This window comes from Equus caballus, unplaced genomic scaffold (assembly GCF_041296265.1).
Source record: "Equus caballus isolate H_3958 breed thoroughbred unplaced genomic scaffold, TB-T2T haplotype2-0000562, whole genome shotgun sequence".
Lineage (NCBI taxonomy): Eukaryota > Metazoa > Chordata > Mammalia > Perissodactyla > Equidae > Equus > Equus caballus.
In genome coordinates, this window is record NW_027221925.1 from 216963 (window position 1) to 226610 (window position 9648).

Consider the following 9648-nt stretch of genomic DNA (forward strand, 5'->3'; position numbering starts at 1 on the left):
TGTGCCTTTCAGACTATTGATGCAAAAGCAATACAGAAACATCTTGAATGAGGTGCAGGGGAAGTGGTTTGTGTAAATACCACAGAGAGGTGACCAAAGCAAGGGTTGACATCATTGATTCATAAGGATGGATCACATATAATATATTCAGATAGTGAGAAATTGAATGTTTTTTATCCTTATATTATCTTTAAACATCTATTTATTTAACTTTGCTTTTAAAAATATATTCTCCAGTTTGGATTTATCAAGTATACCTATGTGTATTATTACATAAAACATGGCAAATATTTTGAGATAAAAACTACCTAAAATTACTTGGTTATGGTGACATTTGACGTGATCATTAAAAGTGAATTTTACTTACTGAAGAAAGAATTGTGTCTAATCATTTTCCTGGGGTTGGACATAGAAAAGAGCAATATAATTTTTGTAATATTCATACAATATATGTTTTCAGACAAGGAAAATAAAAATATGTGGAACAAATCATATTTTAGAAAGAAGCAAGTTAAGAGCATGGTTCATTTTAGAGAAATTGACCTTTGTTTTACCAGCAAAGGCAGTGTCAGTTCAGATTAAATGTGGGATGCATAAGCTATCGCAGTTATCCCAGATACTGTTTCCTTCTAAGTCATAAAACCTCACACACAACCGTTTTTAAAGGGATCTATGTTGGTTCTTACACCTTGAACTACCAAAAACATTCACTTTCCTTTAAATAAATAGTCAGTTTTGAAACAAACAGAGCAAAATCTCACACCTTGAGAAAAGCTGCTAAAACTTCCAAAGTGATACTAAGAGTAACTAAAAGAAGTGCTTTCTGTGTATACAAAACAAAGGCTGCACTCACTATCTGAACTGCTACCTTGATGTTTTCCAATCTTTATTGTAATCCATTAATTTTGATATTAACTGAATCTATATTGAATGCATTTGGGGCAAAGTTTTCCTTTGAAAAGATAAATGAACATGTTGTTTGAAACTTAAGTGTATGATAAATATATGTCATAGAAAGTCCAGAATTCCGGGGGCCGGCCCAGTGGCATAGTGGTTAAGTTTGTACACTCCGCTTTGGTGACCCAGGGTTCACAGATTTGGATCGTGGGCGCAGACCTAGCACAGCTCATCAAACCATGCTGTGGCGGCATCCCACATAGAATAGAGGAAAATTGGCACAGATGTTAGCTCAGTGACATTCCTCCTCACAAAAAAGAAAAAGTCCAGAATTTCAGTGTTTGTAAATGAATAAACACTAATTTGTTATTATCAGAACTTCTCCTACAGATATGTTAAAGTTGTTGGTATAAACTTCTGTGGCTTTTTAATTTAACATAATTGCAAACATAGAGAGAAGGCTTAGGAATAACTCAATGACTGCTCATATGCCTTTTACTGAAATTCATCAACTGTTTATATTTGTTCCATTTCCTTCATCATTCTCTGTTTTGATATATTTACATATGTTAACACTTATATCACATGAATATCAAGACTTATATGAACAGATGGAGACAGACATACGTTTAACTTTTCTGAAATGTTTGAAAATAATTTAAGAAATCATGATCATTGTGTCGATGTTCTTTGGTATATATTTCCTAAAACCAATGATATTTTAGAAAATAAACTCTATTTTCAAAATTTAAAAAATTAGGAAATAAAATTTTGATGCACTGATATTACCTAATCAACAGTCTATATCCAAAGGTGTTAAATTGTTATATTAGGCAAAATAATTTTATTATTTTGAGTAGCTTAGACTACTCAACTCCATAGAAACCCGTGTTCTAAATAACACAATTTTTGAAAGTGGACTTTTAAGGGATTGGGCCTAAGCAGACAAGTGTTTCGAAAATTCTGAATGATAGACTTCTTAGAGTTGGGGGCACAGCTGTCAAGGCATTTGGATGTCCCGGGATCAATGTCACCTCACTAGTGACCAAAATAGGCAAATGAAATACTAAAATACTATAGTTCTGCTTTAGGTTAGATTTCTCATAAGGCACCCTTGAGACAAGAACCAATGTGCAACTAATTTATTACAGAAGTACTCACAGAAGTACCCAGTGAGGGAGGGGGAAGCAAGCCAGAGAAGGGTAAGAATAATTCCCAGCCCCAGCCTGACTTCATAGTGAACTGTGTAGCATAAATTACATCCCAGAGTTCTTCCAACTTCTAGAAAGGGAGTTGGGATTTCAGATTCCTTTCCCAGTAAGTCGTTTATAACTGAGTGGGTGTAAACTCTCAGGCACTTCCAGCTCTCTCCCGCTGAGGGAGAAGGGGTTCCAGGACCCATGGAAGAACCTATGAAGACGATGGTAGACACCACCCATTAGAAGTAAAGCCCCCAGGGCCTGCAGGAGCGATCTGAAGGGGTCTGGATGGGCAACGGCAGTGTCTGCTGCAATGTCCCCGTGAGACATAGAAAGGGAGACTAAATACAAACCCTGCCTGGATGTCACTAAAAGTAACATTTTGTACCTGAATACTGGGAAATAACTAGACTTTGAGGTAGAAGATTGGTAGTTTAATTACTATTTTTGAACTGAAGAGTAGGAATTAAATATGTTTTTGCAATGTTAGATGTATTGTATGAATTTTTACATTGTGTCATTCAATCATTTAAATATATGTCACTTCTGTTACATCTAAGTCCAAACACTTTTTGGCTAAAATAGTAATAGAATTGTTTTTGCACATTTCTATTCATGTTTTCCATGGATACGATGTTGAAAAAAATTAATTGTACGTCTCTCTAAACTATGGATAATAAGTGATTAGTAGTTTGAACATAAAGGAGGGTTGTTCAGGGAAACTCCGGGCCAAATGTTCCAGGATCAGTCACGTGGAAGGTCTGAAATTCTCACTCTGGGGCGTGTGTGTGTGTCTGTGTGTGTGTGTGAGTGCAATACAACCTTGAAAGGGGTAGAGCCTGTCACATCTAGGATGTAGGTATAAGCCATTGCTTGGGTGAAGAGAAAGAAGACTTTGTTTAGATGGTAACTGGATAACGCTGCAGGTAGAGATATATCTTGTAACATGCTTCAGTAGCAACTGAGCTAAGACTTAACCTTAGTATCTGGTTCACCAGGTACTGATTAATTTAGCCCCCACAGAGGGTTCAAATATGTGTGACCCATGAGACGGAGCAGTCAATATGTTCTTATTGACAGTTTGCAAACTGAATGCTCAGATGAGAACTAATCTTACAAACACTTAACTCTTGAAACCATTCTAATTGATTATAAATATCTGATATGATGCTTTAAGTGCATGGTGATGATATGATGTTTAAGTCACAATGCCCCTTGGATGAGTTGTTTCACTCATGAAACAACTGTCATGTCACTGTGTTCTAGGACATTTTTGTTTTTGGAACTATTCCATCAAAATAAATAGGAACAGAAAAACCAGCAGCTGAGCTAAACACTCATTTCCAGTGAGGGGACTTGCCTTCCAGGGAACAGAAGTCTAATAGATAAGCAATCCAGACTGCTGAGTGTAATTATATAACAATTAACGATCAGTGATAAGTACTATGAAGAAAAATAAAGATAGGAATAAAGTTGCAGGGCTTCTGCAGATAGGGTGATCATAGAAAGCCTCTCGGAGGTGGTAAACATTTAATAAGAGACCAAAATAAAGTGAAATGAGTGATCTGACTATTTGGGGACCAGACAGATGGACCAGCAAGTGCAAAGATTCTGAAACAGAAGAATGCTTGCTTTGTTTGAGGACCAGAAAGGAGACTAGTATGATTAGAGCAGAGAACAGAGTTAGAGGAATATACAGGAGATCACAGAGATAGAGAATTGGTTTATGTGAAACTTACAGGGAGTGGTAAGGATTTTCTATTTCAATCTGAATGAGATAGAAACTAGCGGAGCAGAGACATGATCTGATATATGTTTTACAAGATCATAATGGCAGTGGTGTGGAGAGCAGAGAGCAGATGAAATCGAGGGCTGGTTTTATTAGATCAGCTGATTGTTTTTTGCAATGCCTTCAATATTCACTGGGATGTCAGCCTTGGGAAACTTCATAGAGCTCTTTGAAATTCAGATACACCATTTGAGAATTGGCCAAAATACGTATTTTATTGCTTTCCTCTGAGGTTAAATGACAAGGCAGGTTAAGATAACCTTCCAAACTGTGAAGCATCAAATCAGTACTAGTTGCAGATAAATGTATGAAATTCAAGAGAGAGACCTCTGATTTTCACTGGGAACTCTATGGGGCTCAATATAGTTACTTGCATTGAATCTCTTCACATTTATTAATATTTTCTCACTTAATATAACATCACTTTGAACTGAGACATATGACACATATATTTAACAAAATGAGTCTCTTATTCAGCAACTCTCCTTTTGCTTGTTAGCAATTTATAAATTCGAGTACCTGAATGTTTGGATTGCCAATAACACAATAAGTTTAATTCTGGGAATGTTGACACATGAATTTACCAAGTTACTAATTTAATTTTTTTCAAAATGAAAAGTTTTTCAAAATTTTTTATAGTATCTCAGTTTATTTTAACTGTGTTTTAAATGAAAAGTTAGGCTACGTTTCACATTTCTACTTCAAAATTATTGCCAGTGACAGTTGCTGAAGGAATGTCTAATATTTGTGCAAATACTGCCTTTTTTACACCATAAATACTAATTCAATGTCTCCCAAATAATAAATCAAACCCATACATGTAATTATAAGCATGTTATGAAAGCAAACGATAAAAATGTGTCATAGTGTTCAGATGATAGCTGCCGCTGTGAGGAGTCCTTGCCTGATGTCTGCAGAGAGAGTGACAGCCTGACCAGGGGAGTACTGTTTAGTAAAGTGAGTCATGTCACCTACAGAGACAGGGTGCATTTGCCAAAGAATGTAGGAGGGTTTTCACCACTTCCTTCATTTTTCAATCAGTTTGAGAGCTATACTAAAAGCAGTAAAAAGTTCGTTGTCCTCTGACACAAAATCAGACAAAGGGAGATTGGCAGCAGATGTTGGTGCATCTTTCCCCGCAAAAAAACCAACAAGAAACAAGAAAATGTTTCTATCAAGGAGAAAAAGAACAGAAAATCTGCTATCACTCTCTCATGCTACTGTCATCCTTTTGTAAATTTGGAAGTAGAACTATGTGATTGTGCTCATACTCTTCTAATTTTCTGTATCATCTCCTGTTAATTTTATTAGTGTTTCATGCCTTTAATTTGCCACTAAAATAAGATGTGTATGTGTCGATTCATTTTTATAATGGAAAGTAATTGAGCATGTATTACTTAAAGATGTTTTTATAAAAGTTAGTTTGAAGTTTATGAGAATATAAAATCATGCATATTTTAGCATACTAAATACTATAACATATTGGGAAGCTGTCATAAGGCATACATTTTAAATAACACTTTTGCATAAATTCACTTGATAGAGCAAATCTCAATAGACACTGTGATGATTCCCCTTTTCCCTAAATCATTAGGCTGATGGTATCTTGAATCATTGTATTCAAATATGAAAACACACTTTAATAAATAATTGTACTTAGAACAATATAACATCTATACATCATATAGCAGAGAATTCATAGAAACTTTTTTCCTCCCAGTTTGTTTACCATAGAAATCAAATAAAAAGTGAATTAAGCATGTATTTCTTCTTATGCCACAGTGCTCCCTAGGTGCCACTTATAAAATAGGTGACATATAGAGATTCAATGTCAATTCTTTATGTCTACATGATGCTGAAAGTGACTTCAGAATTTATTTTTACCGTAATGCTAAAGTCAACCAATATGAAAAAGAAAGCTCTCTGTAGCTTGTAGTTCACATACTTTTTCTTTATGGATGACTGTTGTTGTTTCTGGAACCCTGGGTCTTTTGGGAATGCAAGGATATTAACAATTTGGTGAATGTGACCTTGATAATAAGGCCAAGTTGCATACTTGGGCTCCTTGCCACTTTAGTGATTTTCCCGGTACCTGGCAGTATCAGAGGTTTTCATTACTGTACCTTCATGGCTCCATTATCCTTTACTGTCACAGGGCAGTTGCAGGAGCACCTTGGAATCAGATGGTGCCCTGCATGTCACAAAGTGATGGTGTTAGAGGTGGGGCCTTTGGGATGCGATTAGGTCAGCAAGGTGAAGCCCTCATAAATAGGATTAGTGCCTTTATAAAAGAGACCCCAGAGGACTCCCTTGCCCTTTCTGCCATGTGGAGACACAGTGAGAAGTTGGCTGCCTATGAACCAGGGAGCGGGCCCTCATCAGACACCGAATCTTCCCGGCACCTTGATCTTCAACTTCCCAGCCTCCAGAACTATGTGAAATAAATTTCCACTGTTTATAAGCTAGCTGATCTGTGGTATTTTTGTTGCAGCAGCCTGAATGGACTAAGACAGTGGTCTTAGGCTGACGGAGCTAGGACAATTTGGAGTCTGCTGAGGTTTGACCTACACCCTCGCTGCAGTGAATTAGGACCTTGCGTTTGGCAGTAATGTACATATCTGAGGCCTCTTGAGGCCCCCTGTCCCTGATTACATGGATTTTGCAGTGCATCCGCATTCTGATGATCTCTTTGACCCCGATGTCATGCTTATTGTCTCCTGGGGTTTGGGGAATCTGATCAGACTTCGGAGTCCTCTGGTGAATTTGGCTTTAAGTCCCATCTCCTATCTTGTGCCTGCCCGCCCACCATCTTCTATTGTCGGTGAAAACTTTCCTCAGTCTTTGTGTATGAGAAGTCGGCTTGGGGAGAGACCTTCTGTCCACCCACGTTGCCTTCTAACCCCACGTTTCTCAGGTTAGCAGTCAGGCGGTCTAACGTTAGGGTTAAAGCCCGAGGCAGACATGGAGTGGTTTGCGTTTGATAGAGCATCAGGCGGCTTTCCATGGGGCTGTCAGCGGACGGACTTGTGCTACCTGCTGGCGCAGCTGCAGCCCGGAATCGTAGTGGCCGCTCTGGGGAACTTTGAAATGAACAGGACTTTCACTGGAGAGGCGCCTTAGAAGAACACACCAACAGAAAAACAGCAGACAAACCCTCAAGAGGAGAGCCTCTGTGTCCTTCGTCTAAAAGAGACCACTTTGTTTAGGTAGACCACTCACCTTTCATGTCATTCTTAAGGGCTTTTTCACTGTGTGGCTAACATTTCAACTTTCTCTTCTCCGTGAAGAGGAAGGCAATTAGCCTTTTCCAGGGGTACTTTCACGGTAGTAGTATCAAACTCAGTAACCGAGGAGGCCCATCAGACAGGGGCTTTAATGCCTTAGCAGCCTCTGTAGGCAAACCAAAGCCTAGGCCTGTAGCGCCCCGGGGCTGAGAGCTGCGACCGCAAACCCTCGGGCCCCAGCCACCCACCAGGCTTCCCAAAGAAGGCGCCCGCGGAAGCGCAGCCCGCCGAGTGATCGCTTTGCTTGGCCTCTGCCTCTTCTCTACAAAGTCTTCCCCTGGCTCCCGCTGGTGGGCTGTTCCTGACCACTTCCCATTTGGTGCTGCCAGATTTCAACCCATTTTTGCTCAAAGTCAAAAATTTTAATATGCCTCAATTTATCTTTTAATGGTATAAAGCTGGCTCTAGCTCACCTTTTTTCCTATTTCTCTTTTTCCTCTCACTTGAAAATTTTTAAAGATGAATTCAGAAAAAAATAATTTTGTCATATGTGCAATCTAGGACTATCTGGTGCAAATGAATATCCAAAATGGCTAAGAGAAAAAAGCCAATAAACTATTTGTGCTGCTTTTGCATAAAATGTGGACGAGCGAATTTAAATAATAGCCTTTGCTATTATGGTTATAAGCAGAAAGGTTTTAAGATAAAAGAGGAGCTTTTAAATATGATTTAATGATTATGAATATAAGGTTTATAAAGTATTTTTAAAAAAGGTTTATGAAATATTTCCGGTAAGTGGATGAATTGGAGCAAACGAATGAATATTTCTTTAAATCAACTATATGTCTTCTCCAGGTTTTATTATTTAAAATTAATGCTAATAAAATATTCTAGCTTATATAAAACTAAGGTTGAACTTCTCATGATTTAAATTTTCTAACTTTCCTATATTCATCTTATAGGTCAAATAAGTTATCACTGACTCACCAATTATGTAAGGTTACAAAATATAAAATGGTGTTTAAATAAAGCTGTAATACAGATATCCTTTAAAGGGGTTTTGACATTATGAAATTGTAATTCTATTAATTATAAGGACCAAATGTGTTAGCTAAAATTGTAATTATTCAAATCCTCAGGTAACTTCTCAAGACCTTAGAAAACGTGCAATTAGCCCTTAGATACTTGCATAATTTATAAGTGAATAATGGTACAAAGCTTTGGTCACTAAGGATAGTTTCAATGTATCTTTATTCTTATACATTTATAAAGTGACTGGATTAAAAGAATATGCAAATGTTTTGGATGATACCATATATGTGTATTTTGCCATTGTAAAACTTAACAGAGGTACCATATAATGTGTACACATAAGAATTTAGCTAGAGACTTCTTGGTTTTTTGTCTTTTAGTTTCCTCTGTGGAGAAAATAGTTGATCCCTTTGGTTAAAAGTGATTAATAAAAATAAGATATAATTTGTATAATAATTACGGAAAAATATGAAAATATACACACATAGAAGATAATGAGTATGAATTTTTCCTCAAGGAAACTGTTAAAGTGGTAATTTCAGTGTAATAGATGTACTGTTTTATATGTACTATTAAATAATTATATCTTAAAATTTTATTACCATTTACATAATTATGTGTTTATATATTTTAAACAAATACATATAAAGGCTTCTAAGACAATCTTCGAAAGTCTATAAATGAAAAAGTTTATTTAATGGTATATTCAGTGTTAACGGATTTACTCATCAAAGAAGCTTCATCTTTTTTTGTAAATTAATATATGGATGATATACAAAAAGTAAATTCGAAATTCATTACTGAGTCTCTGGTTTTACTTGTCCCTTGTAATTTCCTCTGATTTCTATTTATTCGATCTCGTTCATTCCACAAATATCATTGAGCACCTAGCCCACGCAGGGCGACACAGCGATCCACAGCCCAGTCACTGTTCTCACGGCATTGACCTCACTGGGAAAGGAGACAGCGCTCAGGTGTGTGAGACGTCTGGTCTGAGAAGCGCTCTGCAGAGCGAAGCCGCACGAGAAGAGCGACGGGGAAGAGCTCGCGGGCGCGGAAGAGCCGGGCCTGGAGCACCCCGTTGAGCGGCCGCCTGCACGGAGGGAAAGCGCGGGCAGGAGCGGCCGGGCGGGGCAGGGGGCAGGGGGCAGGGGGCAGGGGGCAGGGGGCCGGGGCGGGAGAGGCGGGCTGGCGCGCGGCCCCGACCCCCGGCGAGGGGTTAAGGCACGCGCTGCCAGGAGACGGCGCGCTCACAGCGACTGAGTGCGGCACCGGCTGCGGTTTATGAGATGAAGACGACTGCAGAAGACGGTGCTGGGAGGGAGATCAGACGCTCCGTTTCGGACATAGTAAGTTCGCGATGCCTCCAAGTGGAATCGTCAAGGAGGCTGTCTTCCATATGAACTGGCCCTAAAACGCCTAACACCGAAGAACGACGGAACGTTCGAGATGAGAAAAAGCACTTGTAATTGATAGTTCAGTCATCATTTTTCCACATTCTTTTCAG